The following is a 6,531-nucleotide window of genomic DNA, read 5'->3' as shown; positions in this document are numbered from 1 at the left end:
CAGTGTTGTGAGTGTTGAGCATATACCAGATGTGGTCAGATGGACACATGCTGGAGTCACATATGTCTTAGAGCTTGAGATCGAGGATACTGCAGTTTCCGAGGATGGGGATGGGACACAGGACATGGATACGACTGAGGGAGGCGGCGCGCCCGGGAAACATGATAAGGGGCCCGATGATACACTACCAGAGTCGGATAAGGGGCCTAGTACACAACCAGATAAGGTAGCTAGTTCTACCAAAGAGGCTCCCCCGTCCACTACTCCGATGAACACGTTTCGCTTTGGTTCATTTGCACCGGGGTCCGCTCCTAGTCGGTTATGGAGCACCAGGGTAGAGGCAGACGACCCGGCGGAGCTTGATCTGCCTCCAGTGCTGAGTCTAGTCGGTGAGGTGACGACCGTGGAGTCTACACTCGGTGTGAGGGTGGACCCTGATGGGTTGGCCATGGGTTTGGGGGGCCGTGGGAAGGTAGCCCATAACACCCAGATACCAGAGCCCGATTTTTCTTCGGTGGGAGGGGCGCCTGGACAGGAGGTCTATGGCGTTCTTCCCACTTCGACGTCTCCGGTCGAGCTAGGGGTGAGGTGCGGGAAGGATTCCCGTGCTATAACCCCTCCACAGGACCACACCATCCAGAGTGGCGAGCCGGGGGTGAGATGCGGGAAGGAGTCCCATGTCGTAACCCCTCCGTAGGATTGCACCGAGCTGGTTGGCTGGGGGACGACGGTTTCAGCGGGAGATAGGGGGACGGGACCAGTGAGCAGGCGTCTCCACGGTCCTACTCCCCCTCATCCACTGCGGCGGAGGTCCGCTCCACGACGCCCTACCCTCCTTCACCGACGATAAGGGAGGGGCGTGGGAGTCCTGACCGTATCCCTCGCGAGAGGACGACGGAGGAGCTCATCGCCTTTGGCGAGATAACGGATCCGGTGTCGGCTGGAAGGCGTGTCAGCAACCGGATCCAGGGACAGCCAGATGCGGACGACCTGTAGCTAGCGCGTGTCAAGAGGGCCGCCATGCTTCGTCAGGCCGAGACTACTGCGGGTACGTCTTTTGATAAAAGTTGTTCAATTTTACACTTCTCTGAGAATGAAATAGTTGATAAGGCAAACGACTTAGGAATTTCTTTGGGATCAAATGAAACCGGGGTCGTCAAATCCATTAATGATCTTTTAGACTTGGAAGCGGAGAGGGCTTCTGAGATCATTCATAATCTTGCCTCTATTCAACCTTTGAATGACAATGACATGAATAATTTAGGAATTAATGATCTTGTAAATATATGTAATAATTTGTTGCCTACTGTCGAGGCTGAGGATGAGGAGGATGTTGAGAACACAAATACGGTAGCGCCTCTCTTGATGGAGGATGCAGTGTCTGTCATAGAAAATACTAGCATCCCGCAGGGTGTTGAGGAGAAGCCCAAACGACCCTGGAAGCGGAAAATTTATCCTACCTCGGCAGTATGCAGAAGTGATAGAGTTAAGCTTAATAAAAAATTTCATGATGACTTATGAAAGGACTCTTTTGGAATAGCAGAGGTTTAGCAGACTTGGCTAAACAAAGATTCTTAGCAGAGACAACGTTAGAACATCACTTAGATTTCATTGCACTTTTGGAAACCGGACGAGATAATTTCACATCCCAATTCCTTCAAACCCTGTCCAGTGGTATCGCCTTTGACTGGCACATTCTACCTCCTAGAGGAAGATCCGGCGGGATTTTACTAGGAGTACGGTGTGAGACGTTAGAGGTGCTTAATGTGGTCCAGGGAGACTTTTCTGTTAAATTCCGGGTAAGATCAAAATTGGATAGGTTCCGATGGTCGCTAGTTGCGGTATATGGGGCAGCACAACCTGAATTTAAACCTGATTTTCTGGCTGATCTAGTGCTGATTTGTGGAGATGAAAATCTGCCACTACTAGTAGGGGGGATTTAATATCATTCGGAGGAGAGAAGAAAAGAATAATGACAATTTCGATGGACGTTGGTCTATGATGTTTAACATGCTTATCGAGAGCCTCAATTTGAGAGAAATTGAGCTCATCGATAGACAGTTTACATGAACCAACTCATTACCTGTTCCGACTTATGAAAAGCTGGATAGGGTAGTTGCTAGTGTGGAGTGGGAACAAAAATATCCGTTGGTGTCGGTTCATGCAATGCAGAGAGCGATCTCGGATCATACACAACTCTTTTTAGATTCGGGCGAGGCTACCTGAGGGAGTCATGGATTAGGGGGTGTCCGGATGACCGGACTATACCTTCAGCCGGACTCCTGGACTATGAAGATACAAGATTGAAGACTTCGTCCCGTGTCCGGGAGGGACTTTCCTTGGCGTGGAAGGCAAGCTTGGCGATACGGACATGTGGATCTCCTACCATTGTAACCGACTTTGTATAACCCTAACCCTCTCCGGTGTCTATATAAACCGGAGAGTTTTAGCCTGTAGGACAACATACAGAACAACAATCATACCATAGGCTAGCTTCTAGGGTTTAGCCTCTCCGATCTCGTGGTAGATCTACTCTTGTACTACCCATATCATCAATATTAATCAAGCAGGACGTAGGGTTTTACCTCCATCAAGAGGGCCCGAACCTGGGTAAAACTTTGTGTCCCTTGCCTCCTGTTACCATCCGGCCTAGACATACAGTTCAGGACCCCCTACCCAAGATCCACCGGTTTTGACACCGACATTGGTGCTTTCATTGAGAGTTCCTATGTGTCGTCGCCGTTAGGCTTGATGGCTCCTACGATCATCAACAGTGATGCAGTCCAGGGTGAGACCTTCCTCCCTGGACAGATCTTCGTCTTCGGCGGCTTCGCACTGCATGCCAATTCACTTGGCCATCTAGAGCAGATCGAAAGCTATGCCCCTGGCCGTCAGGTCAGATTTGGAAGTTTAAACTACACGGCTGACATCCGCGGGGACTTGATCTTCGACGGATTCGAGCCACTGCCGAGCGCGCCACACTGTCACGACGAGCATGATCTAGCTCTGTCGCCGAACAGTGCCCTGGAGGCCGCACCCACATCGGCTTCAACCCTTAATTCGGAGCCAACTGCGCCGATCGAGGATGGGTGGTTGGACGCCGCCTCGGGGGCTGCGATCCCAACAGCGATCGAGCCGAACACCAGCCCCGCACTCCGCGAGACTCGTGACTCCAAGGAGCCGGACTCCTCTTCAGACTCCGAACCCTCCGCACCCCTGCCGATCGAATCCGATTGGGCGCCGATCATGGAGTTTACTCCCGCAGACATCTTTCAGCACTCGCCTTTCGGCGATATTCTAAAGACACTAAAGTCTCTCTCTTTATCAAGAGAGCCCTAGCCGGACTACGGCCATCAAGGTTGGGATACGGCCGATGAAGAAATTCAAAGCCCACTCACCACCCACTTTGTAGCCACTGTCGATGATTTAACCGACATGCTCGACTTCGACTCCGAAGAGATCAACGGTATGGACGCCGATGCAGGAGACGATGAAGAACCAGCCTATTGGGCCCTGGAAAGCCACCTCGTCATATGACATATACATGGTGGACACTCCAAAAGAAGGAGATGGCGATGGAACAGCGGAGGATGACCCCTCCAAGAAACAACCTAAGCGCCGGCGTTAGCGGCGCCGCTCAAAATCCCGCCAAAGCAAATACGGTGATTCCAGCACGGGAGATAATAATACTCCGGAGAGTGCCGAAGAAAACCCCCTCCAGCAAGATTCAGCACAAGAGGATGGAGAAGCCAGCCCTCATGAGAGAGCAGCAGACAGAGAGATCGAGGACGATAATTATATGCCTCCCTCCGAAGACGAGGCAAGCCTCGACGACGACGAATTCAGCGTGCCAGAGGATCCCGTCGAGCAAGAGCATTTTCAACGCAGGCTTATGGCCACGGCAAGAAGCCTCAAGAAAAAACAGCAACAACTTAGAGCTGATCAAGATTTGCTAGTCGACAGATGGACTGAAGTCCTTGGGGCCGAAGAGCATAAACTCGAACGCCCCTCTAAGAGCTACCCAAAGCGCATGTTGCTACCCCGATTAGAGGAGGAAGCACTTAAACCTACATCACCAGCACTTGATACGGCCGACCGGACAACTCGTTGCCGCGACAGAGAGGCCTCTCGGCCCTCCACTCAAGACGCACCCCGTACCAAGGCACGAGAAAATGCGCCAGACCTGCGAGATATGTTGGAGGACAAGGCAAGGCAAACAAGATCGATCTACGGATCGCGTGGGCGCCCCACGACTCGAGATGATAACCATCCCGCCGGACACAAATCCGGTAGGGCCGAACACAGTAGACAAAGCTCATTGGAGCTACGTCGTGATATAGCCCAGTATAGAGGCGCCGCACACCCACTATGCTTCACATACGAAGTAATGGATCATCAAATCCCCGAGGGTTTCAAACCCGTAAACATTGAATCATATGATGGCACAACAGATCCTGCGGTATGGATCGAGGATTATCTCCTTCATATCCACATGGCCCGCGACGATGATCTCCACGCCATCAAATACCTCCCACTCAAGCTTAAAGACTAGCTCGGCATTGGCTTAACAACTTGCCAGCAGGATCAATCAGTTGTTGGGAGGACCTGGAAGCTGCATTCCTCGACAATTTCTAGGGCAGTTATGTGCGACCACCAGACGCCGATGACCTAAGCCACGTAATTCAGCAGCCAGAGGAATCGGCCAGGCAATTCTGGACACAGTTCCTAACAAAGAAAAATCAAATAGTCGATTGTCCGGACGCAGAGGCCCTAGCAGCCTTCAAGCACAATATCTGTGACGAGTGGCTTGCCTGGCACCTTGGACAGGAAAAGCCGAAATCTATGGTAGCACTCACGACACTCATGACCCGCTTTTGCGCCGGAGAAGACAGCTGGCTTACTCGTAGCAACAATATGACCAAGAACCCTGGCAATTCGGATACCAGGGACAGTAGTGGCAGGTCGCGTCGCAACAAGCAGAAGCGCCGCATTAACGGCGACAATGCTGAGGATACGACAGTTAAAGTCGGATTCAGAGGCTATAAATCCGGTCAGCGGAAAAATCCATTCAAAAGAAATCCTAAGGGCTCGTCCAGTTTGGACCGAATACTCGACCGCTTGTGCCAGATACATGGCACCCCCGAAAAGCCGGCCAATCACACCAACAGGGATTGTTGGGTGTTCAAGCAGGCAGGCAAGTTAAATGCCGAAAATAAAGACAAGGGGCTGCATAGCGATGACGACGAAGAGCCCCGGCCGCCAAACAACAGTGGACAGAAGGGTTTTCCCCCACAAGTGCGGACGGTGAACATGATATACGCAACCCACATCCCCAAGAGGGAGTGGAAGCGCGCGTTAAGGGACGTATACGCGGTAGAGCCAGTCGCCCCAAAGTTCAACCCATGGTCCTCCTGCCCGATCACCTTTGATCGAAGGGACCATCCCACTAGCACCCGTCATGGCGGATTCACCGCATTGGTTCTAGAGCCAATTATTTACGGATTTCATCTCACTAGAGTCCTTATGGACGGCGGCAGCAGCCCGAACCTGCTTTACCAGGATACAGTGCGGAAAATGGGCATAGATCCCTCGAGGATTAAGCCCACCAAAACGACCTTTAAAGGCGTAATACCGGGTGTAGAGGCCAACTGTACAGGCTCAGTCACACTTGAAGTGGTCTTCGGATCTCCGGATAATTTCCGAAGCGAGGAGTTAATCTTCGACATAGTCCAATTCCGCAGTGGCTATCACGCACTACTCGGCCGAACCACATTCGCCAAGTTCAATGCGGTACCGCACTACGCATATCTTAAGCTCAAGGTGCCAGGCCCTCGAGGAGCAATTACGGTCAATGGAAACACCGAATGCTCCCTCCGAACGGAGGAGCACACGGCGGCCCTTGCAGCGGAAGTACAAAGCAGCCTCTCCAGGCAGTTCTCCAGTCCGACCATTAAACGTCCGTACACCGTCAAGTGCGCCCGGAGTAACCTACAACAAGACCGCCTAGCACGTTTCAAGCAGGTGTAGCAATGCGGCCCCAACCCCATCCCTCGCAAAAATGCGACACCAGTGCTTCGCGTACATAACTACGCTCTAGAAATACCATGGGTACAGGGGGAGGGGCACCATCATGGCACGCCTGAAACACGGCTTAAACCGCACCAGGGGCTGCTGATTTTTTAATTTTCTCTTACTTTCAGGACTCCATTCTTCGGAAGGCCTGTTCGGCAGTTCAATTGCCGCACAAACGATGCAAGAACCAGGGAAGCAGACAAGTCATGCCGCATTACGGAACTCCCAGGTGGTCTCTATCATGAGCAGTATACCTGTTTCGCATACCATTCCACAGCCTGCCCCTGGAACGGACAAGTTAAATAATCCAACCTTTTGCTTATCGCATTATTTGTATCGTTTTGCTTTGATCGCAGCCCTTTTTAATAAACAATGCATAGCTTTTGTCTATTTTTGCGTTACTCTTTTTTTTTACAAATATATGTTCCTTAACGACATGTTGCGCCCGTACACTTTGGT

The sequence above is a fragment of the Triticum dicoccoides genome, chromosome 7A (assembly GCF_002162155.2).
Source record: "Triticum dicoccoides isolate Atlit2015 ecotype Zavitan chromosome 7A, WEW_v2.0, whole genome shotgun sequence".
In the NCBI taxonomy this organism is placed as follows: Eukaryota; Viridiplantae; Streptophyta; class Magnoliopsida; order Poales; family Poaceae; genus Triticum; species Triticum dicoccoides.
This window is presented reverse-complemented; position numbering follows the sequence as displayed.